The following is a 27100-nucleotide window of genomic DNA, read 5'->3' as shown; positions in this document are numbered from 1 at the left end:
GATGGACAACACTTCCTGAGGATTCTTCTAATGAATGTCAGTCTGACATCTGCCTTCCTTGCGATTAATTTTATGTGGTCGCTCTATTTCAAATCGCTCCGTACGCATACGCCTAGATATTTTATGAGTGTAACTGCTTCTAGTGATTGTTCTGACATCGTGTAATCATACAATAACTGCTCATTCTATGTATTCGCAGTACGTTACATTTGTTTACGTTGAGGGTCAATTTCTGCTCCCTGCACCAAGCGTCGATCCTCTGCAGATCTTACTGCATTTAGCTACAATTTAATAGCATCGCGAATTCACTGTATACAGCTGCATCATCAGCGAGACGCCTCATGCAACTTCCGACGTTAGGCCGGTATTACACTATCAAATATCTTTGTCAAAGAAATTTGATGGTGTAATAGGGAACTTTGTCAAATCTCGTCCGTCGTCAAATAAATTTTATCAAATCTACGGCCTCGCTGTAGATTTGATCAAAGAAGTAGCTTGTCTTCTGTTCATTGCAATGTGACATGTTACCACGTGGAGCGCTAGCATCGCTGCAGCGTTCCGTCATCTGTAGTGTTGTTATAAACATTGCCGGTAAATGCAATTGGTGTGTACCGTCAACTACAAAATTAATAGAGATTTATGAAGCTGATGAGGCACTTTACAACGTGAGGCACAGTGCATACAAAAATAGATTAAGAAGATTGGAGACCTTGCCTGACCTGACCTGACCTCGCCTAACCTAACCTAACCTAACCTAACTCTCTCATGTAGCAAGGAATCGGAGTGTTACAGTGAGCGGGTCGACAGAAGCGTCCGATCCCACGCGTCGGCTTTGACCCGTGACGTAAGGGTGTTGTCGTGTGTGACGTCATGACGGCGCGGAGTTTGGTTTGAGTGTGGCTGTCTCCAGTTCTGTTTTATCTTATGTTATTTACTTTTCTGATCTGTTCGTTCTACCTCGTGAGATTTTTTTTTTTATTTAAAAACACTTATTACTTATTTTAACTATCTGTTTCCGCCAATTTCTGTTTTAGTTTATTATATTTATCTTTCTGATCTGTTCGTTCTATCCCGTGAGATTTTTTTTTAAAAGACAAAAAACACTAATCAGCTACTGAAGCATCTTTATCTTCTATAGGTTCTGGGAAGATGGGTGGGTATTCATGCATGGCTGTCTTCACTTACACGTTGTAGCTACGCAAGGCGTCTAAATTTGTTTATATTTAGTTTGCCCCGCACCCAAAACACCCCATTTCCCGCGCTTGTCCCGTTAGTGTCATTAGGCTTCTTGTGGAAAGTGTGTGTGTTTGTTTTTGTTTCCGCCATATTTGTGACGTCATGGGTCAAAGCAGACGGGCGGGATCGGACGCTTCCGTATTTCCCAGTGAGCCTGTCTTCTGCAGTTATAGCAGTTCTTGTGAGTATTGTGCTTTGTGATTTGAGTATACACTTCACTGAGAACATACTGAAATGTATGCTCATCTATTCTTAAGTAATTGATGTACGACTTGACGTCCTCTACTATAAGTTCACGTAACAAGTTTGTTGAATGCTTTTATTGTGTCGTCGTAAAACCTACGGCTGCACCCAGGCACGTTTCCTTTTTTTCCTCCGCTTCTTTTCCGCATGTGCACACAGTGCAATTGAGGTACATGCAACTGCAGCGGTTAATAACAAGTTGTTGTTGTCAGCCATCTTGAACTTTGACGAAAAATATGACGACAATGTGATACCCCTTTTTAGCGCCACGTCAAAGATCTTTGTCAAATATATTTGGCGAATATTTGATCAAATCTTTGATCAATTCCTTGACAAAGAAATTTGATAGTGTAATACCGGCCTTATCTACTAGGTCATTCATATATAATGTGAAAACTGATGGACCTATAACACTGCCCTGGGGCACGCTTGAAGTTTCTTTCGTATTTGAAGACTTCTCTCCGTTCAGAATGACATGCCGTGTTCTGTTTTCTAGAAACCCTTCAATCCAATCTTACAGTTGGTCTGATATTCCGATCGCTCGTACTTTGTCCGTCAGCAGACAGTGCGGACCTGTATCGAATTACTGTCGGAGGTCAAGGAACACGGCCCTACCTGGGGGCCTGTATCTACTGCTTTCTGGATGAATGGAGCGAGCTGCGTTTCACCCAATCATTAATTCCGAAATACATGTTGGCTCCTACATAGGAGATTTTCGGCCTCCAGTTATAATACGCGAGCATAAACCATGTTCCAAAATTCTAAAACTGACCGACGTCAGAGATATAGGCTTATGGTTTTGTGCGTTTGTTCGAGGACCTTTCTTGTGAACGGGAATGACCTGTGAATTTTTACGATGATTGGTAACACTTCGCCCCTCCAAAGATCTATGGTGCATTGCTGTTAGAAGAGGGTCAAATTCTTTCTCATACTCTCACAAACTATTTTATATTCTGGGCAACCGCAGCTGCTGAAAGACATGATGTTGGGTAAGAACAACTGGTTTCGTGGCCTAAGGCCGCATCATCAGATGCAACCTTCATGATAAAGATCGAAGTACAGTTTTACCACTTTTTTCGGATATTACAATTAATAAAGGAATGCCTAAAATATACATCGCATACCCATCGCCACTGGTCAAAATTTATTGTTCCGTGAATATTATCAACATCAATGGGACCAAAATGCGCGTCTCATACATTTAGGACAAATTGCTGTAACATGAAACTTGCAATCACAAGGTCAAGTTTTAAAATTTGCCTGCATCTAAAAAGAAAAAAGAAACATATTTTACAGTGAGAGGACGCTAAAATGTTTACAAGGGCCTCATTGGCGGTAAAAAATCGTCCATACTAACACTGAGAATTCGCGGCACTGTGCAGATTACTATTAGGTGGCTGTGTCTTACTAATCATGTTAGTAGCGACAATTTTTTATCCCAGTGTGGACCTTTTAAAAAAAATTTGTCATCCTCTCACTATAAAATAATTTTCTATTTTCTTTTCTGATGCAGGAAATTTTTAAAACATGCCTTTGTAACCACAAGTTCACATATCAACAATTTGTCCTAAATGAATGGAGAACGTTTTAGTTACCTTTCGCTCGCCGTGCTGTTGAGAATATTCACTGAATAGTACACTGATGCACCAAAGAAACTGGTACAGGCATGCGTATTCAAATACTGAGATACGTAAACAGACAGAATACGGCGCAACGGTCGGCAACGCCTATATAAGACAAGTGTCTGACGCAGTTGTTAGATTAATTATTGGTGCTACAATGGCAGGTTCTAAAGATTTAAGTGAGTTTGAAAGTGGTGTTATAGTCGGCGCTTGAGCGATAGGACAGAGCATCTAAGAGGTAGCGATGAAGTGGGGATTTTCCCGTACGACCAGTTCACGAGTGTATCGTGAATATCAGGAATTCAGTAAAACATGAAATCTCCGACATCTTTGCGGCCGGAAAAAGATCATGCAACGACAGGACCAACGACGACTGAAGAGAATCGTTCAGCGTGACAGAAGTGCAACCCTTCCACAAATTGCTGCAGATTTCAATGCGGGGCCATCAACAAGTGACAGGGTGCGAACCATTCAACGAAACATCATCGATACGGGCTTTCGGAGTCGAAGGCCCACTCGAGTACCCTTAAATGGCTCTGAGCACTATGGGACTTAACAGCTATGGTCATCAGTCCCCTAGAACTTAGAATACCTAAACCTAACTAACCTAAGGACAGCACACAACACCCAGCCATCACGAGGCAGAGAAAATCCCTGACCCCGCCGGGAATCGAACCCGGGAACCCGGGCGTGGGAAGCGAGAAGGCTACCGCACGACCACGAGATGCGGGCGAGTACCCTTAATGACTGTACGACACAAAGCTTTACGCCTTGCCTGGGCCCGTCAATATCGACACAGGACTGTTGATGACTGGAAACAGGTTGCCTGGTCTGACGAGTCGCGTTTCAAATTACATCGGGCGTGTAAGGACATGGAGAAAACCTAATGAACCCATGGACCCTGCATGTCAACAGGGGACTGTTCAAGCTGCTGGAGGCTCTGTAGTGGTGTGGGGCGTGTGCAGTTGGAGTTATATGGGACCCCTGATATGACTAGATACGACTCTGACAGGAGACACGTACGTAAGCATCTTGTCTGATCACCTACATCTATTCGTGGCCATTGTGCATTTCAAACAGGACACTGCGACACCCTACACGTGCAGAATTGTTACAGAGTGGCATCAGGAACAATCTTCTAAGTTTAAACATTTCCGCTGGCCACCAGACTCCCGAGACATGGACATGATTGAGCATATCTGGGATGCCTCGCAACGTGCTCTTCAGAGGAGATCTCCACCCCTCGTAATCTTATGGATTTATGGACAACTTTGCAGGATTCATAGTGTTCAGTTCCCTCCAGCACTACTTCAGACATTAGTCGAGTCCATGCCACGTCGTGTTGTGGCACTTCTGCGTGCTCGATGGTCCCTACACGATATTAGGCAGGTGTACCAGTTTCTTCGACTCTTCAGTGTAAGTTTTGACTAGAAGCGATGGGTCAAGAGTATGCCGAGAGTACCAAATTTCAGGCTTTGGCTCTCACTACAGACAACGCAGTCGCCGACGACTTTCACTTAACAACCGAGAGCAGCGGTGGATGCGTGAGGTTCTCAGTGCTAACAGGCAAGCAACACGTGTGAAATAGCCGCAGAAATCATTGTGGGCGTAAGACGAATGTATCCGTTAGGACAGTGCGGCATGACCATTTAAAGTTGTGAGTATATTTTGGACACTCTTTCATTAATTTTAATATCCACAAAATGTGGTGACACTGTACTTTGCACTTTACCATGTAGGTCGCTACTGATACTGCGACTTTAGGACACGAAACCCGTGGTAGTCTAATAAACAACAATTTTACCTGGTGTTCGCGGGATTCTTTCTAACATCGTTCTTTCATATGCTCTGCCCAGAATCGTATTGATATCGGGTGAGGCTCAGTGGCCTTCGCTCTGTTGAGCGGTTGCAGTTTCCTTTCTATGCCACACTCACTTATTACGATATTCTTGTATGGATATGGTGTCTGTTCTTAATTGATGACCTGCAGCCGTCTAGAATGAAATTAGAATTATATATTAATACTTTCAGCTGCTGACGGGCGTTGATATATGTCAACGGGGATAGATGAAAATGTGTGCCCCGACCGGGACTCGAACCCGGGATCTCCTGCTTCCATGGCAGACGCTCTATCCATCTGAGCCACCGAGGGCACAGAGGATAGTGCGACTGCAGGGACTATCTCTCGCACGCCTGCCGCGGGAACCACATTCTCACCTTATATGTCCACACACTACATTCGGACATGTCCGAAAGAACAGACACCATATCCATATAAGTATATAGTTCTGGCAATACCGGCCATGACCTTCATTTTCTGTGCTGATGCACACATATTACCCGAACTCTTACGGGACTTGGTAAGAATGTCTTCCACGAGTAATGAGTGTGTTGGGGGTGGGACACTACGAATGTAGTGTGTGGACATATAAGGTGAGAATGTGGGTCTCGCGGGAGGCGTGAGAGAGATAGTCGCTGCAGTCGCACTATCCTCTGTGCCCTCGGTGGCTCAGATCGATAGAGCGTCTGACAAGTAAGCAGGAGATCCTGGGTTCGAGTTCCGGTCGGGGCACACATTTTCACCTGTCCCCGTTGATATATATCAACGCCCGTCAGCAGCTTATTACGATATTAGCCATCTAGTCGTCGTTCTGTCGCATGTAAGGGAGATCGATGCTTCGTCGCTGCACGCGGTTGAGACTGTGCAGGAGCACCTTGCCAAGCAGTCGCCTAGCCTATGCTGCCAATGCGAGAACGGCGGCGTGTGCAGAGCGCTGCCAAAGCAGGCCGGGCTGGGCTCCAAGGTGAACGGCGCTAGTGCCGGGCATAGCGGCGAGGCCGCTCACTTTGCTCTCCGATCACAGCCTCCTCACGACGTCCCCACGTCGGCACTGCCTGCGCAGGTCCACCGCCTCCGTAGAGATCCGGTGGAGCTGGAATCGCAACCGGGAGAAGCAGCGTTCAAAATCCTTTCCGCGCACCATGATTACGTATCCAGTTCTAGGCCTAAATCACTTCGGGCCAGTGAGAGGCGGTTTATCGGTTAAGGCACATCTTCAGACGCTCATCTCTAACAAGGCAACTGCTTCATCCGTGCTAGACAGTTTCAGATCTAACGTTGTACTTCCTTTTCTTGTTCCCCGTCCCCGTCCCGCCCGGCAGAATAGCACCTTCTCCCCTAAACAAAGAAATGAGCTGTGTTATTTAATGTGGATCTCTTCAAATCATCTAAGGAAATCGTAGAGGATGACCAAATTAGTATCTAGTTAATTTTTAACCTGACCCAGTGCCTGCATAATTGCATGTACCTATTCACCACAGGTGGTGCGTGCGTTCAGTAACTGAATCTACATTCATGCTCATAAATTAAGGATAATGCTGATACATGGTGAAGCAACGCTCTGGTGGGCGATTTGCTGGTTTAAATCCCCTCTGGGTATGACCATGCGGTGCATTTGACCTGCGTCGCACGGTGGCGCTGGCAGCAGTGCACATACGCAGAGGTGTGTTGGTGCATGTCAGAGTACGGTGCAGCGAGTAAGTGTGCAGACGTTATCAGACGTGCTAATGGTGACTGTGTGTTTAAAATGGCTCAAAGAACACATATTGATGACGTTATGAGGGGTAGAATACTAGGGCGACTGAGGGCTGGTCAAACACAGGAGGTCGTAGCACGGGCCCTCCGTGTGCCACAAAGTGTGATCTTAAGATTATGGCAACGATCCCAGCAGACACCAAACGTGTCCAGGCGCTACAGTACGGGACGTCCACAGTGTACAACACCACAAGAAGACCGATATCTCACCATCAGTACCCGCAGACGGCCACGGAGTACTGCAGGTAGCCTTGCTCGGGACCTTACCGCAGCCACTGGAACAGTTGTCTCCAGACACACAGTCTACTTACGACTGAACAGACATGGTTTATTCGCCTGGAGACCTGCAAGGTGCAGTCCACTGACCCCTGGTCCCAGGAGAGCCCGTAAAGCCTGGTGTCAAGAACACAGTACAAAGTCATTGGAACAGTGGTCCTGGGTTATGTTCACGGACGAGTCCAGGTGAAGTCTGAACAGCAATTCCGCCGGGTTTTCATCTGGCGTGAACCAGGAACCAGATACCAACCCCTTAATGTCCATGAAAGGGACCTGTATGGAGGTCGTGGTTTGATGATGTGGGCGGAATTATGATTGGTGCACGTAGACACCTGCATGTCTTTGACAGAGGAATCGTAACAGGTCGGGTGTATCGGGACGTCATTTTGCGCCAGTATGTACTCCTGAAGGGTGATAACGCACGGCGCCATCGAGCTGCCATCTTGGAAGGGTGATAACGCACGGCGCCATCGAGCTGCCATCTTGGAGGAGTACCTTGAAACAGAAGATATCAGGCGAATGGAGTGGCCTCGATGTTCTCCAGACCTAAACTCCATTGAGCACGCCTGGGATGCTCTTGGTCGACGTATCGTTGCACGTCTTCGAACCCCTAGGACACTTCAGGAGCTCCGACAGGCACTGGTGCAAGAATTGGAGGCTATACCCCAGCAGCTGCTTGACCACCTGATCCACAGTATGCCGACCCGTTGTGCGGCCTGGGTATGTGTGCATGGTGATCATATTCCATATTGATGTCGGGGTTCATGCGCAGGAAACAGTGTCGTTTTGCAGCACGTGTGTTTCGGGACGGTTTTCTCAATTTATCACCAATACCGTGGACTTACAGATCTGTGTCGTGTGTGTTCCCTATGTGCCTATGCTATTAGTGCCAGGTTTGTGTAGTGCGACGTTGTGTGGCATCACATTCTGCAATTATCCTTAATTTATGAACATGAGTGTAGAAATCGCTATGGGGCAAGGGACCAAGCAGCCAATTTAGTTCCCTTGCTTAAACATGTTACTGAAAATTGACACCCAGAACAACACTTTCTGTGATACGCAGTGCCATGCAGTGACCTCCTGTACGGGTGAATAACTGGCTGTAATTGGGAGGTAACAACTTGTATTCCGTGTCACTGTCATGACGTTGCGCTGAAGTGTTGTTAACATTTACAGTATATGGATGGGGCACAGCCCATTAATGCATCGGTTCATTTCATGTCAAGAGCATCCACCCGTGTAGGTTACTTGGGGTGTATGAACACCAGAACGTTACTTTTTAGTGAAAATCAAAGTATTTCCTAAAGAGAGGGCAGCCAACGATTTTAATGGACACTTGCCATCTGTATTGGACTAAGAAGCTACTACGGTAAAGCGTCTTGTAAAAGTTTATATCCTAGCTCACATTTAAAACGCTGAGAAGATGCGCTTAACTATTTTTTTAATGGGTGGCAGTTCATCTCGGACATAATACTCGCCGGCCGGTGTGGCCGAGCGGTTCTAGGTGCTTCAGTCTGGAACCGCGCGACCGCTATGATCGCAGGTTCGAATCCTGCCTCGGGCATGGATGTGGGTGATGTCCTTAGGTTAGTCAGGTTTAAGTAGTTCTAAGTTCTAGGGGACTGATGACCTCAGATGTTAAGTCCCATAGTGCTCAGAGCCATTTGAACCATTTTGAACGTAATACTCATAGAAGAATTGTAGAGAATCTTTTACAATTTTTCTCAATTTCTAATATCACCATTTTGGTAATTTTATTAGTTTAGTATCACTGTTTCTTCTTTGAATTAAAGTGCGTCGCATATCTGATAACGGAATAACCAGTGAATATTCCCCTGCTTAAGCACCTCAAAGATGCATGTTGATCTGATGATGTGCTCGCTGAGATCGCTTATGTTGCCAACTTGAGAACATCTGTCACTCAGGCGCCCACAACAAGCCTGATAACAACGCCAACTTGCCCCCACTGTCTGATTTGCAAGAGCACCCGTATTAAAATTATTAACAAATGTCCAAATTTCCACGGCTAGCGTGCCGATAACCACACCAGTACTACTTTTTACACAAAAGCTTGAAAAAATGAAAAGTGGCCGAACAGAGTCTTACGATTAAGCACGAAATTTTGAAGTGAAAGGGAGATACAACTTGTAATCGCAATTATCAAGAATAAGAAATTTAATTAGTGAAAAAGAAGGTAAATAACGTTTACGAACTTTTATTCGGTGTTGTATCTCCGGTCCTTCATAAAAACTATTAGTGTGTTTAGCAATACAGTGCACAGTGATTTCTTCGTGGATTAACATTACTAGGCGAATCTGCTACTATCACGGTCCGAACGACGCGCAATATTTCTCCGTCAGCTTGTATGTTCAAGACGCTCCGTAGGCGAGCAGTTTGTTAGTCAGAAGATATCATACTGCAACTGTTGTTCAACCTTCTCATTCTGAAAAGAGTTTCCAGAAAATATTACGGCGACTGTGAGTACTGTAGCTGCTACGAGAGACGGAGTCTTCATCGCGAGATGTAGCAGTTGTCTCCGACTTTGCCTGGCGTCCTCTGAGAACCGGAGAAACGGAAACCTCCGACCGCCAACTCATCCTGCACCTAACCCGTTCTCTCCTTACAGCAGTAGCGAAGGAAACATATTCATCTATAGTCAAATTTTTTCATAGATTGTTTGTATTAGAAAGGTAAAAAATCGTAGAATGTATGCACCTAGGAAAAAAATCAAAAGAGAGTTTAAATGCAGTACCTATCGTATCTGTGTCAAAGTCAAAGGTCAAGTTAGCAAGTTAATTAATCAATTTTTCTTTACGACGTAGCAGTTCATTTTAGATTTCAGTCCATAGATTCCGAACTATATCCCGATTATGATATTTTCATCCTCAGGATGCCACAAACTCATTCTTTCTCGGACTACACTTAACAGTTTCTCACGCTCCACATTTCGTGTGCGAGGACGTCAGTCGATTTGACCGAATCATATAAACTGATCTGAATTTCACCGATTGTCGTCCTAAGTCTGCACATTCGGGAGATAAGATCGGCTATAGTGTGACCGCGCACGTAGTGGTGCACTGATTTGAAAAGACTGGCCGCCTTCGGCCGATGTCTGTCGTCGGCTGAATCCACTGATATCGGAGCCACTGTGACCGCAGCCTTACACTCACAGTCGTTTCGGACCAAGCGCTCAATGGAGTACAGACGGCAGTTGCTGGCTGCTCCAGCAGACAGCGGACGGCAGACAGCCGTACTGCCAGACTAGGTGACCGTGATCTTTGTGAACAGAACAGGTAGCTTCTCTGGCCGCTCACCGCCACCGTTACTCGCACGTTCCGCGGTGCGTGTTCTCGTCCCCATACCAACAGTCACTCTAGGCATGTCGCAAGGACCACCACTCGTTTTCTCTCCAACAAGAGCTACAAGGCGGCGCGTAACTAAGGCCAAGCGTTAAGCGCTCCGATGTTTTGCGAGAGCTAGAGGTTAGTTACGCCGGTGCCAGCAACATTAAAAGCACAGTTTCCTTCCGGTTGAATTTTATGCATAAAACTGATTACCTAACCTTTCCTACTTCTTTACGTCTGTCTTCTATCACACAAGAAAAGCAATCAAATGTTTCAGTCTGTAATCCATGTAAATTTATTTCTAACTTTTAAGAAGCGTAAGTTCAGTAAACAGGTAGTAAACTAAAGCAGTTTACAAATTCAATGAATAATAATTTAACACAAAGTTAAATCATAAATTTATTTAGTTTATCTTTTTTATTTTTGATAAGGAGAAAAGCTGAAGTAATTAATTATAATTTATGCCAATGCTGGGACTTGAACCTAGGTCTCTTGTTTACGAGGCATATGTGTTATCCAATACATTACGCTGTCACTGTGTTATTCCGGCTTGGTCTACCCTAGTCCAGTGCCTTTCCTATCACAAACTCCAATTCATACCTCACCCCAGCTTGATTTCCGTGTTCTTAAATCTTCAGTATTGCTGAGGCTGTCCAGTATTGGAATAGAACCATAACTTCGTATGTAATGGGGAAATCCTGCCTGTGCCTCAGGCGGAAGTGATCTATTGATATGATGTAATTACATTTTCCTGGAGACATACTGAATCTCAAGTTTATCTTCGATAAGGATAGAACTGACGTAAGCAAGAGACCTGGGTTCAAGTCTGGCCTTGGCACCAATTTTAATTCATTACTTCAGCTCCTATCCTTAACCCAGAAAAAGTTGAGACGCAATATGTCTACAAGGAAAGTGCAATTATATCTTTTATTTTTATTTACTTTTGAATCTGCACCACCCTTAGGGCGTTTGGCTGGCAGCAGCCGTTCTGTGGCTCATCAACAACTGAGATACATAACCATTGCTGTGTCCGCCAGAAGATACGAAACACAACCTTACACAGAGAGGGTGCCACACGGCAACGCCAGCCTCCATAGAGGCGCAACATACTGCAGTTGTGGTCAGACACCCTAGAGGGTGCAAGCAATTCGGACTATGTTATGGTTCCATCTTACGTCACCTAAAGAGTTCCCAGGTTTATCTTACCTCTAGATGTGAATACAAAGAAACTCACGGCCCCACAAAGTCAGTTAGTTCGACAATATCAAAACCATGTCTCAAGACAACATCAGGACTTCTACAATCGTTGCCCAGAAAATCCCAAATGGACATTCTACTAGCTAAGTTAGTCATCGTTCACCAGATTCAGGACTAGACCAGTGTTGAAACAACCAGTGTTCATCGGCAGGCCAGTTCAAGTGAATGTTGAACTACAGTGCCACGTATCCCCTCCACTCTCAAGGTACGAAAGATATTTTTCCTCTTCTTTTTATTTTGCCTTTATTCCGCATTGACGCTGGATCGGCATGGTTATTAACGGATTTGGCATTTCTATTAACAAATTGTTATAAACTATTTCTAATCCGTGTTGCTATAATTTTTACTGTAATTTTTCTACACCTATTTGGTCCTGAGACGAGGCTGTGTAGTTGCTGTGTGAAAGCAAGCCACCTCAATAACAGCAACTGCTTTCGATGGTAGAAGGTTCTCTTTTTGCTGATTCATGAATGTGGCGAAATTGGACTGCGTAAAAATTGGTACTTAGTACGGGCGCTGATAACCGCGCAGTTGAGCGCCCCACGAACCAAACATCATCATCATCATCTTTTTGCTGCATTTGCGTTGGACGTCAAGAGTATTTGTTGAATACAAAAACCTTATATTTGTAAGCGAAAAGACAACGATCTTAATCTTGACGGAATAGTGTCTGTTGCTATTGAGCCATGTAGGATGCTGGTGCTGTCGGCTCCTGGTACATATGCTAGATGAGGGATTTGGATACAGATGGGATTGGACAGAAAATGAGAGGTTATCGGTGACAGGATGGGTAGATCGCAGGAATGATTTCCTGAACTAGGAACGTCAGGCGATTAAAATTACTCTTCTAAAGGACATGTAGTGTGTGGAGATATAAAAAATGGGACAGGGTGATAGAAGCGCCGCAGCAGGCTATGGTTCTCAAGGGTGGGGTCGTTGGGTTTCGACTCTGCAGGAGATATAGGACTGAAGAAGATATCCCAGGAGTTCTAAGAGATGTGATAAGTCCATAAGTTGGTGCAAAAAACGAGTGGGGGAGGATACACGGATACGGAAAGCGAGTTGGAGTACCTGGCCCTCAAGTATTTAGGAGTATAAAATTTTGGACAAGTAATCTATCCAACTGTTGCATGCGAGAGGGACAGATGAGGGCCTTGTAGGTGCGTGTGATTGTTGGCTTTCTTTTGCATGATAAGTATGTGGGGATCCCACGTCCAAGTTGTTTCAATGTTTGACATTGGTGAATTGAATCTTGAAGGTTGTGAGGCAGAATTGCTGAGGACGGAAAGCTCGACTAGTTTTTCATATAATTATTCCATGGATTTTTGTAGGTTTGATTGCGACGTACCACTGGCTACACCTTGAACGGCTAGTTTCCCCTTCATGAACTAGAGAAAATAAATTCTTGAGTGAACTAGATTTTGAATCAGAAATGGAGCCCACAAGTTAAACACGCCTGTCTCAAGTTGCTTCAAGAACGTACCATGGCGTACTATTCATTTCTAAAAATTTGCACCAAGTAATATTGAGTTTAGTTGATTCCGTTCGGCTAAAATACACTGATCAGCCAGATTATTATGACTACTGACCTATTATCGATATAAACCCGTGCAGGCGATAGCAGCGTCAACTGGCGAGGAATGACTGTTAGTCAGGCATATGCAAGATGTATGCAGTATTAGTGAGCGTGCTGTCATGTGCAGAATGAGGAAGGCGTGCGATCTATCTGAGTTTGACCATGGACAGATTGTGATGGCCCGGCGGCTTAGCAGGAACATTTAGGAAACTGCACGACTTTTCTGGTGTTCAAGGAGTGCTGTGGTGTCTTCAGCGCGTGGCGAAACCAAGGTGAAACCACGTCCAGAAGTCGTGGCAATGGGCGACAATCTCTCATTATAGATGTCGGACATCGTAGACTGAGCAGATTGGTAAGACAGGATAGGCGACGAACTGTGGCGGTACTAACATCAGACTTTAAGGCTGGGCGAAGTACAAGTGTGTCTGAACACACAGTGCACCGAACACTCCTCAAAAAATGGTTCAAATGGCTCTGAGCACAATGGGACTTAACTTCTGAGGTCATCAGTCCCCTAGAACTTAGAACTACTTAAACCTAACTAACCTAAGGACAGCACACACATCCATGCCCGAGGCAGGATTCGAACCTGCGACCGTAGTGGTCACGCGGTTCAAAATGGCTCTGAGCACTATGGGACTTAACTTCTCAGGTCAACAGTCCCCTAGAACTTGGAATTACTTAAACCTAACTAACCCAAGGACAGCACACACATCCATGCCTGAGGCAGGATTCGAACCTGCGACCGTAGCGGTCTCGCGGTTCCAGACTGTAGCGCCCAGAACCGCACGGCCACAGCGGCCGGCCAACGCGCGGTTCCAGACTGTAGCACCTAGAACCGCTCGGCCACCTCGGCCGGCCGAACACTCCTAACGATTCGTCTTCGCAGCCGACGACCTATACATGTACCAATGTTAACACAACGACACCGGCAACTACGAGTGCATCGGGCAATGGACGTTGGCGTAGTGGCAGAGCGTTGCACGGTCTGATGAACCCCGATACCTTCTTCATCATGCCGATAGGAGAGTACGAATCTGTCGTCTTCCATGGGAATGGCTCCTTGGCACCTGTACTGCAGGACGGAGACAAGCTGGCGGCAGCTCCATTACGCTCTATGGAACATTCACGTGGGCATCCGTGGGTCCAGCGGAGCTCATGAAAGGCAACACGACGGCCAGGGAGTATCGTACACTGGTTGCAGACCACGTACAGCCGATCATGACGATCGTGTTTCCCGACGGCAGTGGCATTTTTCAACAAGATAATGCGTCATGTAACAAGGCCAGGAGTGTGATAGTGGTTCGAGGAACCCAGTGGCGAGTTCCAGTTGCCATGCTGACACCCAACTCGCCAGATTTGAACCCCCGGCCGAACACATCTGGGATGTAACTGAACGTGGCGTCGAATCTCATTGCCCCCTCCCCCCACCTCCTCGAAATTTACGGTAATTAGGTGACTTGTGTGTGCAGATTTGATGCCAACTCCCTCCAGTGACCTACTAAGGCCTCATTGATTCCAACGCGTCGCCGCTGTTATCAGTGCCAATGATGGACATACCAGCTGTTAAATAGGTGGTTATAATGTTCTGGCTGATAAGTGTAGGTCTTAAATGTCATCAGGATTGTCACATGTCTTATAACACCTCTGCTGGACTACGCAGCGGTCGTGTGGGAAAACTACAGCCACATACATAGGCTCCAGAAATCCCAGAACCCAGCATTCCTCTCCCCCCCCCCTCCCCTTCCCCCCCTTTTCACCGTTTTCTGAACAACCTGTCCGGAGAAACGGTGGAGACCTATGCTGTGACAAACTGCTGAAGCAATAAAGTCATACAATTAAAAATATCTCAGTAGAAGATAGTAAGTGTGCGGCAGGGCTGTCACAAAACAAACCGCTAAAGCAACATTAATACGAGTATGGATCGTCAAACCACCCTCACTTCCACTACGAGTGCTAGGGATGTTTCAAGACCTCGGAATTTTTCCCAGGCATTATATGTGTCCCTATTTGGGTTGAAATTTCCTTACACACACACACACACACACACACACACACACACACACACACAGGTTTATGAGCTCAAAATTTGACATCCAAATATAGTCAACAAAGTATCGTCAAATCTCAGAATCCCATGCTTCAAGTGTCTCAGCAAGGTTCTTGAACCCAAGAAAGAGAAAATGTTTTCCAGAGAATTCGTCTACATAAATTCAAGAAGGCCTACTGAGGACCTTACGTCATCTACAACGAAAAAAATATGTGTCTGCACACACAGAAGTCAGACAGTTTACCACAGTTATCAAATCAGAAGCCCAGTATGTCACTGGGGCTCTCAGACTTTAAATAAAGTGTAACACAAAATTAGGAGAAAGATTCTCGATCCAAAAGAAGGAAAGATTGCTATAGACTAAAATTCCAGAAAACAACAAAAATTACGCAGCCACACGGGAGACATGCGAAAGGGAAGATTAACGGTTTATGGGCACATCGACAGATTCCAGCAATAGTACATACTCACATTTTTACCACAAATCTGAAAACTATACCCTATACTCAAAGTAAAATAGGTCGCGAAAGAGGCCAGATAGATTTCTCGAATCCTTTAGACAGAAACTCATACAGACAAAAAATTGGCAGATAGGAAATGCAATCGGAGAAAGAAACTGTTAACACAACAGGAACAAAACAAGCTGAAGAAAGAAATCAACGAGCGCTGCATGGAAACTCAGAAAATTAAATCACAAAGCTTTGAATCATCGAATGCAGAAAAGTGGTTCACGAGGTTCAATGAGCGTATCCACAAATGGAGAAACTAATAATAACTGAAAAGTTTTAGGGTTTTCAAAGAAATGGTTCAAATGGCTCTGAGCACCATGGGACTTAACATCTGAGGTCATCAGTCCCCTAGACTTAGAACTACTGAAACATAACTAACTTAAGGACATAACACACATCCACGCCTGATGCAGGGTTCGAACCTGCGATCGTAGCGGTCGCGCGGTTCCAGACTGAAGCCCCTGGAACCTCTCGGCCACTGCCGCCGGCTTTTAGGGTTTCCCTCGCTCCCACGTATAATATTTTTTTTTTCATGCGAATGGCTTGCAGTTTTCTCAGAAGAATATTAGGTAGCCATTAAATTTGCTTTATAAGGCAGAATGTGGCTACATGTTTGCTCTATTGTTAAATAAACAAAACTACTGTATGCCACTGTTTGCTTTCTCCAGCACCCGTGAGATAACACGGACAGCAACCAATAAACTTTAAATGTTCAGTTACGAGCAAGTGCTTCGGCATAAATGTATGGAAAAGATAATAAAATGAGAAAGGAAGCTTACGACCAATATAAACTTTTAGAGGTATCGTTAAAGTGTAACAGATATGGTGGGTATTCTGAGAACAAATACTAAAGCAGTAATTGAGCGAGGGACTCACCAGTAAGATAGAATAGCTGCTGGCGTGATGTGCGAGAATTTGGACAGCCTTTCAGGCCAGGCAGTTCCCAAAAACGAATTTTGTCGAATGTATTAATGTTTCAACATGGATAACTTTCCAAGTGTAGCTTTCACGTGTTTTTCTTTGAGACTGTTGCATCAATCGGTTTTGGTGTATCATCTGGAATATAAACAATAAACATAGTGTACATCGATTATTTGCCAGTCTGTTTTGCAACCATTCATTATAGTGTCGCCCGTTTTCCCACTGTATGTGGCGAGTCTCGTAAGACGTAACGCCCATTTTTCTCGTAACGGATCAGGATATCGCAACGAGTTTCTTTAGCAAATGATAGCACAAAGAAGAGTACGTAATCATGTTAATCTCTTAACACTCTAAATTCTTTTATCAGCCAACATACTGAAGCAAGTATATTTTTTTAATGAAACGGTATAATTGTTAAAGGCATTGGAAGACATTTGAAGAGATAAGTGCAATGATATAATGCTTGTTAATGCTGACATCGGAAATTCCCACCAAAGTATCCGAGAAACGTATCAGAACTGAAAGTAAAGGCAGCCGTATTCGACTTTTGCAATGAAAACACCACCAATTGGGGCTTCCACGCCAGGCTCCTTCGTTGTCTCCAGCAAGATAATAGAACTACACAACAATACAACTACACTACTATAATTAAACGTATTTACTTTTTGGCCCTAGTTTGTAAGACATACACACTAGGTCAGCTATGATCGTTGTAAATGGAACTGCGTGCTAACTTCTACCATATGACAAGGAAATAAGGAAAGATATCTCACATTTGCTTATGTACTCATGTCTAAGTGCTTACCTTTTGTGGATACCCAGTCTAAAGGCTTGATCCAACGGTGGAACCTGCTACATGAGTCCATCTTAGCGATGTTTACACCGCAATAGCCGATTCCGAGGGCCTAGCCTTTCAGTATTGTCACATTTCTTTAATATTTTTGTGAAATTTTCCAACGACGACTCTAACAAGCGTCTAACTGTACTCATATTTTAAAGAGGTTTCGAAAGCCATTAAAAACATATGTTGTTACATTTACAGAAACAGTGCTTGTTTCAGTATCTCGGTTGACGATATTAACCATACAAGATTACATGTCCCTCTGTGTACTAATTTGCCTAAAACCTCGTTCCAGTATCTTGAACCGTTCATGAAATAAAAGGACTGTTACTTTTTATGCGGTTCATACTATATACACAGTCAGTAAAAACACTTTTGAGGCTGATTTCATTGCTGGCATATAAGCGGCGCCATGTAGTGATTACGGTGACAGCATCAACTAACAACTTAAAACAACAGCTGTGCATTCGACTTGTCAGTTGTGAGCAGGCAGTGTTACGGTGTGGCCGTGTGGCAGCAGTATGTGTCACTGTAGTGGCGTCACAAGTCGCGGTGCAGCAAAATATGTAAATCACGCGTTCAAGACCTGAACCACAGTGTTTTGAAGAAGAGAAAAGTGTGTACAAAGTTTGTCCATACCTTGACTCCTGAACAAAAACGACGCTTAGACGCTTCCCGCGACTTGACTGAAATGCAACACGCGGACAATTCTTTTCTGGAGAAACTCGTCACGAGTGGAGAGACTTGGTGTTATCAGAAACGAACCTATACCAAAATAATTTCACACGAAGGGTCAACGCTTTGATAACATAACTGACATTCAAGCCAATCTGATCTGCGAGTTGAACATTCCAAACACGGACTTCTCTGACAGTTTCGCATGTTTGTATGAACGTTCTGTGCGATGTACTCAATTGGGGAGAGACTGTGAAGAACACCTCTAACATAAAAAATACCATTTCAACGTTTGTGTATTATTTACGAGGGCTATTCGGAAAGTAAGGAACGATAGGTAGCGAAATGGAAACCACAGTGAAAATCAAAACTGTTTTATTTGCAACTGTTAGCTACAACTTCCAGCTACTTATCTCCATAGTCGCCGATCCGACTTAGACGTTTGTCGTAGCGTTGCACCAACTTTACAATACCTTCGTTATAGAAGGCAGCCGCCAGCGCTTTCTGCCAATTCTCTAAGCTGGCCTACAGCTCGTTGTCTGTGCCAAAATGTTGTCTTCATAGCCAGCGGTTCATGTGAGCAGAGATGAAACTCAGAGGGAGACAATTACGGGCTGTATTGTTGGTAATCAAACATTTCCAATTGAAAACGATGCAGGAGCAGCTTCATTCTTCATTGCCCCCGCAGAATGCGGCTGAGAATTGTCTTGAAGAAGAAAACGCACGACAGTTATGTAATGTTGGCTGCATAGCTTCAGGCGAAGTTTCTCATCAGGCCCTCGTACTTGGCGGGAGACACTATTGCTTTGGGTATCTTTATGTGCTCCCTGTGTGCGCAGAACCAAAAAGTACGACGTAATGCGATCGACAGGCATACTAGAGACACTGCCCAGCACACCTGTGCAAACTTTCATCGGATTTTCAGTGTTGTTTCCATTTCGCAACCGATCGTTCCTTTCTTTTCGAATAACTCTCGTATTATTCCGTTCTGTAAACTTTTTGGACTGACGGGATTTATTTTAGAATAAATCTCCATGGGGTAGTTCAAGGACAGCACAGGCAAATATAGTAATGTGCTAATATACTAATCAGCCACAACATTACGACCAGCGACCTATTATCGAAGTAAACCTGTACAAAGCGATAGCAGCGTCACTAGGCGAGGAATGACTTCTAGTCAGACACACACAGGATGCATATAGTATAAGTGAGCGTGCTGTCTGTGTCTGTGTGTAGAACGAGGAAGGCGCGCGACCTACTTGAGTTTGACCAAGGACAGATTGTAATGGCCCAGATACTTGGCAGGGGCATTTCGGAAAAAAGCACGACTTGTCGGGTGTTTGAGGAGTCCTGTGGTGAGTGTCCTCAACACGTGCCGAAACCAAGGTGAAACCAGTTCCAGACGTAGTGAGGTTGAGCGGCCACTCCTCATAACAGACGGCTTAGGCTGGGCAGGCTGGTAAAACAGGACAGGCGGCTAACTGTGGCGGAACTAACATCAAACTGTAAAGCTGGGCAGAGTACAAGTGTGTGAGAGCACACAGTGCACCGAACACTCCTAACGATGGACCTCCGCAGCCGATGACCCATGCATGTGCCAATGTTAAGACTACGACTGAAATGGGCAAGTGATCATAGGCACTGGACGTTGGCGCAATGGCAGAGCGTTGCGTGGTCTGATTAATCCCGATACCTTTCTATCATACCGATGGGACGGCGCGAATGCGTCGTCTTCCAGGGATACAGCTCCTTGACACCTATACTGTGGAACGGAGACAAGCTGGCGGTGACCCCATTACGTTCTGGCGAACATTCACGTGGGCATCCATGGGTTTAGCGGAGCTCGTACGAGGTATCTTGACGGCCAAGGAGCATCGTACACTGGTTTCGGATCACATACATCCCTCCGTGACGACCATGTTTCCCGAAGACAGTGCCATGTCACATGGCCAGGAGCTCGCCAGATCTGGAGCCGATCGAACATATCCGGGATGTTATTGAGAGTTGTGTCAGAGCTCATCGCCCCCTTCCTGGAATTTACGTGAATTCGGTGACTTGTTGTGTAGATTCTACATCTACATCTACATTTATACTCCGCAAGCCACCCAACAGTGTGTGGCGGAGAGCACTTTACGTGCCACTGTCATTACCTCCCTTTCCTGTTCCAGTCGCGTATGGTTCGCGGGAAGAACGACTGTCTGAAAGCCTCCGTGCGCGCTCTAATCTCTCTAATTTTACATTCGTGATCTCCTCGGGAGGTATAAGTAGGGGGAAGCAATATATTCGATACCTCATCCAGAAACGCACCCTCTCGAAACCTGGCGAGCAAGCTACACCGCGATGCAGAGCGCCTCTCTTGCAGAGTCTGCCACTTGAGTTTATTAAACATCTCCGTAACGCTATCACGGTTACCAAATAACCCTGTGACGAAACGCGCCGCTCTTCTTTGGATCTTCTCTATCTCCTCCGTCAGACCGATCTGGTACGGATCCCACACTGATGAGCAATACTCAAGTATAGGTCGAACGAGTGTTTTGTAAGCCACCTCCTTTGTTGATGGACTACATTTTCTAAGCACTCTCCTAATGAATCTCAACCTGGTACCCGCCTTACCAACAATTAATTTTATATGATCATTCCACTTCAAATCGTTCCGCACGCATACTCCGAGATATTTTACAGAAGTAACTGCTACCAGTGTTTGTTCCGCTATCATATAATCATACAATAAAAGATCCTTCTTTCTATGTATTCGCAATACATTACATTTGTCTATGTTAAGGGTCAGTTGCCACTCCCTGCACCAAGTGCCTATCGGCTGCAGATCTTCCTGCATTTCGCTACAATTTTCTAATGCTGCAACTTCTCTGTATACTACAGCATCATCCGCGAAAAGCCGCATGGAACTTCCGACACTATGTACTAGGTCATTTATATATATTGTGAAAAGCATTTGGTGCCAACTCCCTCCAGTGACCTACCAAGACCACAATGCTTCCTTACCAAGACGCGTCGCCGCTGTTATTCGTGCCAAGGGTGGACATACCGGATATTGGGAAGGGGGTCATAATGTTCTGGCTGATTGGTGTATAGTTCAGGGCAGTATACACAAAGATCCATAATGGAAACCGCCTTGCTGGTATATGGGGTAGTAACTGTAGCGGTACATAGCGTGCCATGATAATGTTCCGAGAGCTGTTTTCTGTGTACTGCTGCCCTTTGTTATTTCACAGCGGACAATTCCTGCTATGTCATGTCGGTGTGTATATTTTATAGCTGTTCCATGAAATTTCGGGCGAAATGCCGTATGTTAGTAACTTGCTGTCGCGATATTTCGGCGTAGAGTCTCCTGTTTATGTTCAGGAGTATAGAGGCGAAAATACACTGTTCCTCTATTTAACACTTTCGCTACCGCTGGGACGTATGCGTACTACTATGGGCTACCAGAGAAACACTGATGATTTGCTGCATGTTATTGCTACGTATAAATGTCCACTGGCGAAAGAGAAGTCTGATAATGGTTTGCAGAATTCTTACAAAAACAGTTTGCACCTACGTTGGTCATACTTTCTTCAAGTTTCATTGTTAATCGTCTTCTCTGTACTGACGCACCGATTTACTTCGCACTTGAACAGCTTTGCAAGGCGGTCTGCTGTCGCGCCTTCTGGACAATTCGTGTCAGTGAACTGTACGTACGTATTGACAACTGCTGCATCACGAAAGGTACCATACTGACCATCTATAATGTCAGTTAAAAGCTTGGACAGATGCTCTATTCTAGCTGTGTGTCTGTTTCCGTATGAATTGTAATTTTTGTGCAGCTATCTTGTGGTACTCCAAAGGTACTTTCTAATGACCCTGTTTGTCCCATCCCTCGCTGCATTTGAAAACGAAACCATGCAAAACACTTTTTTGATATTGTTATTTCTGATACTATATTGTTTAAAATAATCATACACTGATGTCTCCCTCCCTTCTCCCTTCTCCCCCCCCCCGGCCCCCCAAAATGGTAGTGAAAATGTTAAGACCCTGTAGGTACTGAGGTGGCGTGATGTTGCAAGAGTTACTTGAGCGCCTGAGCTTCTGCTTGTTAGTCTGGGCGTTCCTCTGAGCGTTCTCCGAGTTGGAGGCTCGTCTTAGGGACATAGGATCGCTTATCTTCATTCGATAAAATTGCAGATCGACACTGCGTACGCAGAGCACGATATGCTGATATCGATAAGGCGAGCTAAAGCGTACTTTCTCCAGTATGTGCCTGAAGATGACCAGAACATTCTGTGCCGAAATATCGTAGCGAGATGTTACCGACATCCGACAGTTCACCATAAAACTTCTTGATACAGAATATACGCCTGGGGAGTCCTGTATCTCACGAACTGTGCAGGGTGGTCAGAAACAGTCTGAAAGGCTTGTAAGGGTATTGCAGGATAGGTTGAGCTGAGCAATATTGTTAAGAAAAAATTCCATACGTTGTGGCGTTTCCAAGTTAATTAGCGTTGAAGTTAGCCAATCAGGTTTTTACGCGCGCAAATTCAAGCATCCCGCCAGAGACGGTGTCGCCAGACATGAGCTTCATTTAGTTTCCTACAACCGAACAAGAGAGCGATACAGAAATTGGACGGTACTAAGGACCGAACCGAGCCAAGGGCTGAGCAGTGTAATGTGCTATCATCTACGCTATGAAAACTCCTGAAAGGGTGCTTGAATTTGCGCGCGCAACGTCCTGATTGGCTAACTTCAATGCTAATTAAGTCGGAAACGGCACAACGTATCGAATGTTTTTTCTTAACAACATTTCTCAGCACATCCTGCCCTGCAACACCTTACGATCTTTTCCGACAGTTTCTGACCATCTTGTGTAGCTGTGCGTATCGTCTTTTGTTGTCCCATTTTTTTATTATTTTTTTATTTTTTTATTTGGCCTTTGAGTGTGTACTCAATTTAGCCATCGGCAACACATAGTGACAATGTACACATAATTTAATAAACAAATACAGAAATGCATATTTACAAGAATAAATAGCTTAACTGTTACAGTTTTGTACATAATGTTTTAAAAATTGAATTGAATTGGAAAATAATTAAAAGTGTCTTGGCTTACAATTCACACCGCTTCTGAAATATCTTCATCAGCAAGACATATTTATAATTTATGTACACCATTAAAACCTACAGATTGTAACCAGTACTCTTGATGAAGTTAACTATCACTTTATATAGACGAACGTCTTTAGTACACAAAAGAGAAGAAGCTGATTGAGGAAGATGGTAGCCCATACTCAGTAATGTCTTCAGAAAGACCAACCGTTCACGGTCAAATTTGGGGCACATAAATAAGATGTGGTTGACATCAGCTTCCGACTCAGGATCACACTCACATGCTGGTGAACTGTAAACGTTGATCCGATGTAGATGTTGTGGGAAAGAGGCATAATTGAAGCGGAGTCTTATGATGGTAGAAATCGTGGATCGGTCCAGATGTGTCCTCATGAACCACGACTGTGAAGGAATCCGAGGTTGTAGCACTGCGTAATAACCGCCTTTTGTCTGTTGAGAAACGTTCCACTACCCAAATAAACAAATATTACAATGCAATTTCCGGTAGATCGATGGCAAGTATGAAGCAGCTGCGTGTCGCTGGCGCTGACACCTCTGCCCGCTCCCGGAAACGCAGTTCTCGCCTTCCTGAAGTCGTGAGCTTTCCCTCGGTCCGCTTCCAGCTGTGCTGCGCTGCGTCACCGATGTGTGCGTAGGCGGAGGCCACCGTCTCCCGCGGTCAAGGACTTGGGACGCATTGTAGCTCACTTCGCTGGAGGCAGCCCCTGCCGACTCCTCATCGAGAGTGTCTAAAGCGTATCTCCTGATTGCTCGATACCTTCACCCAGTCAGAAATGCGATTTTCATGTTGCTGCAAAAAGCATTCTTTGCACAGCAGTCCGGAATGTTTTGAATCGTACCACTGTACGATCAATGAACACCCAGTAACGCCCTAACTGTGCCATACGTTATGTGTCATCCAAAATACATATCCTACGTTCGTGGATATCACTAAAGATAGCCGCGCGGAGTGGCCGTGCGGTTAGAGGCGCCCTGTCAGTAATTGCGCGCGCAGAGATTCGAGTCCTCCCTCGGGCATGGGTGTGTGTGTTGTTTTTAGCAAAGTTAGTTTATGTTAGGAATTCACACGCATTTGAACATATGAACACTAAAGATACGCGTAACGCATGAATTCATTTCATCTGTTTTCATATTCACATGTTGCAACATGATTTTCGAACTGTGTAAAAGTACAACAAAATTTGATTATAATTTCAAATGTTTTAAAAATTTTCTGTGATCAGCCGTTTACAATTACGACAGCGCTTCCCGTTTCCATAGGGTGGGCAAAACTAGTCCGAAAATACATTCTAAGAGAGAGAGAAAAAAAAAAACATCAAAAACAACGCACCACAAAGTAATTATCCGAATGGCACTTAAAGCGGCAGATGTGACGCACGTGAACAAACAAGCAATTTAATACAGAATCAGAAAAATTAGATGATTTATTCAAGCGAAAATGATTCACAAACTGAGCGAGTCAATAACGCATTGGTCTACCTCTGGCCCTTAGGCAAGCAGTCATTCGACTTGGCACTGAAGGATAGAGCTGTTGAATATTCTCGTGAGGGATATCGTGGCGAATTGTGTCCAGTTGGCGTGTCAGATAGTCAAAATTCCGAGATGTTTGTAGGGCCCTGCCCATATGCACCTAGCGTTCTCAATGGCTTGTCAAGGTAGGGTTCGGCAAGCACGAAGACACGCAGTAGAGACTATATTAAAAAACTAGAAACCCACCTCGACTGCGAAAAAAGCACCTAGTGTTTACCTAGGTTTCGGCGTAGATAACTGCGCCTTCTTCAGAACAATAAAACAATAAAAGAATAAAACCCACAAGTTCATTGACAGCTGTTTAGAACTGCTTTTGTTCCTTTCATTTTCGTAATCTGTAGGCCTACAATTATAAGTTAAAGCCGCCAACGCGTTTTTCCATCTGTGAAGGAATTGTCAATTATTAAAAGAACACCATGGCTATACATTTATAAACGAAAAAAGAGAAACACAAATAGTACATATGTACAAAGTCTAAAGTCTAAACCTATGGCGGGTCGTGGCCCATCGAACATAAGCCGGTGTAAGGTGGAGGTTACACCATTAAGTTAAGTAACGGTTTAGACTTTGTACATATGTACTGTTTGTGTTTCCCTTTTTTCGTTTATAAATGTATAGCCATGGTGTTCTTTTAATAATTAACAAAGGTCTTTTTAGGCACTTGTGGGTTTTATTGTTCTGAAGAAGGTGTAGTTATCTACGCCGAAACCTAGGTAAACACTAGGTGCTTTTTTCGCAGTCGAGGCGGGTTTATAGTTTTTTAATATATTAACCAACGACTGCTGACGCGCTGCAATGTTGAAGGTTGCAGTAGAGACTGTCACTTTGTGTGGGCGCTTAGTATCTTGCTGGAATGTGAGGCCAGGATGACTTGGCATGAATGGCAACAAAAAGGGGCGTAGAATGTCATCGACGTGCTGCTGTGCTGTAAGGATGCGCGGGTGACAACCAGAGGGTTCTGCTATGAAAAGAAATAGCACCCGAAACCATCTTTTGTGTCCCGCCTGGAAGGCGGCGCGTGGTTCTGCTCCTGAAAACTGAAAGGTTGGCCGAATCACGAAAGCGAATAGGAGCAGGAAAAGGTGAAAATCTCTCGGTACTGCAGTGTGAATTGAAGATGTTTACTATAGGCAAAAACAAGTTAATAAATGGTTACGTAACTTTGCAGCGAGGTGCGAAGCCTTAGGCCCGTCGTAAGTCGTACATAGTTTCAATAGCATGCCAACACCCTCTGAGGTTGAAGCGATGTTTCCAGGCCATCTGCTCTTGATGAAAAGGGCTCAATCCGTAGAGGAGCTCTTAGAGCTCCACAGCGCCGGCTAGAGGGCACTGTAGTCGGTGTCTGTCGTAGTGCCAACTTAAAAACTTCCACCTACGCCGTGGCATCATAGCTATCGATACCATACCATCACTCTTGATAGTTGGCCCGTACGGCGGGCGACAGTCATGTTGGTGTGTCACTGCTGTCCGGCGCATCTCCAGACACGTCTTCGGCCTGGAATGTCATTCACTGGAGCAGGTCTTCAGTGATGAGACCCTTTCGAACTGAGCCACAAAGACCAGCGAACACGAATCTGTACATGAACATCACGTCTACCGATTTCCATCCCATTAGGATAATCACTCCGTGGTGCGTAATTTTTTTTTAATCTTAGAGAGTATTTCACGCATCTTAAGATAGGCGGCCCAATTTGTGGCGTGTGACTGGACTTAGAATGATGTAAGTAGGGTTGTCTATCTTAACATGCGTGAAATATTTTCCGGGCCAGATTTATTTTGCACAACCCGAAAGTTAGGAGGACACTAGTATTCCAGATAAGTATCTTTTGTGTCGGAGGGAGGTCCCGTGTTGGTCCAGCCAAAGGAATAGCTCGGCGCATCATGTCACAGTCGAACACGAGTTATAAAAAACTTCTTTTTTTTTTTGGTCTTTCGACTGATATGTTGCTATCCTCTACATCTTTCCTACATTGTGCAAAATTGTTTCATTTCTGTTTAACCGCTGCACACAAAAATCACTGTAATCTATTCTCTACCCCGACTATTCTCCTATATCCTCCTTCCAGCGGCAAAGTTAACTATTACTGTATGCTGTGCCAGACGCCCTAAGAACCTGTCCCTCCTTCTGCAGTGTCAGCGCATTCAGTCGCGATCGGATCGTGATTTTCCAGCACTAGGTACACGCCATATATAATGAGGCGAAAGCACTGGACGTTTCAAGTGCTCTCGTGTCACTGGCCAGGTGCGAGTTTCTCGATTCGGGAGGAAAAGTCTGTTGATGATAGGGGTCGAGGTCAGTGACCTTAG

General features: G+C 44.8%; 1 protein-coding gene and 1 non-coding gene across 2 annotated transcripts in view; both read right to left on the bottom strand.

Moving 5' to 3' along the window:
- LOC126467286 (atrial natriuretic peptide-converting enzyme) overlaps nt 1–27100 on the bottom strand; it is a 264050-nt gene that overhangs the window by 194058 nt on the left and 42892 nt on the right. The gene's annotated exons all lie outside the window — the stretch shown is intronic.
- Nucleotides 5180–5254, bottom strand: Trnap-ugg (transfer RNA proline (anticodon UGG)). The gene has a single exon. It is a non-coding gene; the product is annotated as a tRNA-Pro (tRNA).

Source organism: Schistocerca serialis, chromosome 1 (genome assembly GCF_023864345.2).
Source record: "Schistocerca serialis cubense isolate TAMUIC-IGC-003099 chromosome 1, iqSchSeri2.2, whole genome shotgun sequence".
Lineage (NCBI taxonomy): Eukaryota > Metazoa > Arthropoda > Insecta > Orthoptera > Acrididae > Schistocerca > Schistocerca serialis.
Note: the sequence above shows the minus strand (reverse complement) of the source record. Positions and strands in the feature narration are given on the sequence as shown.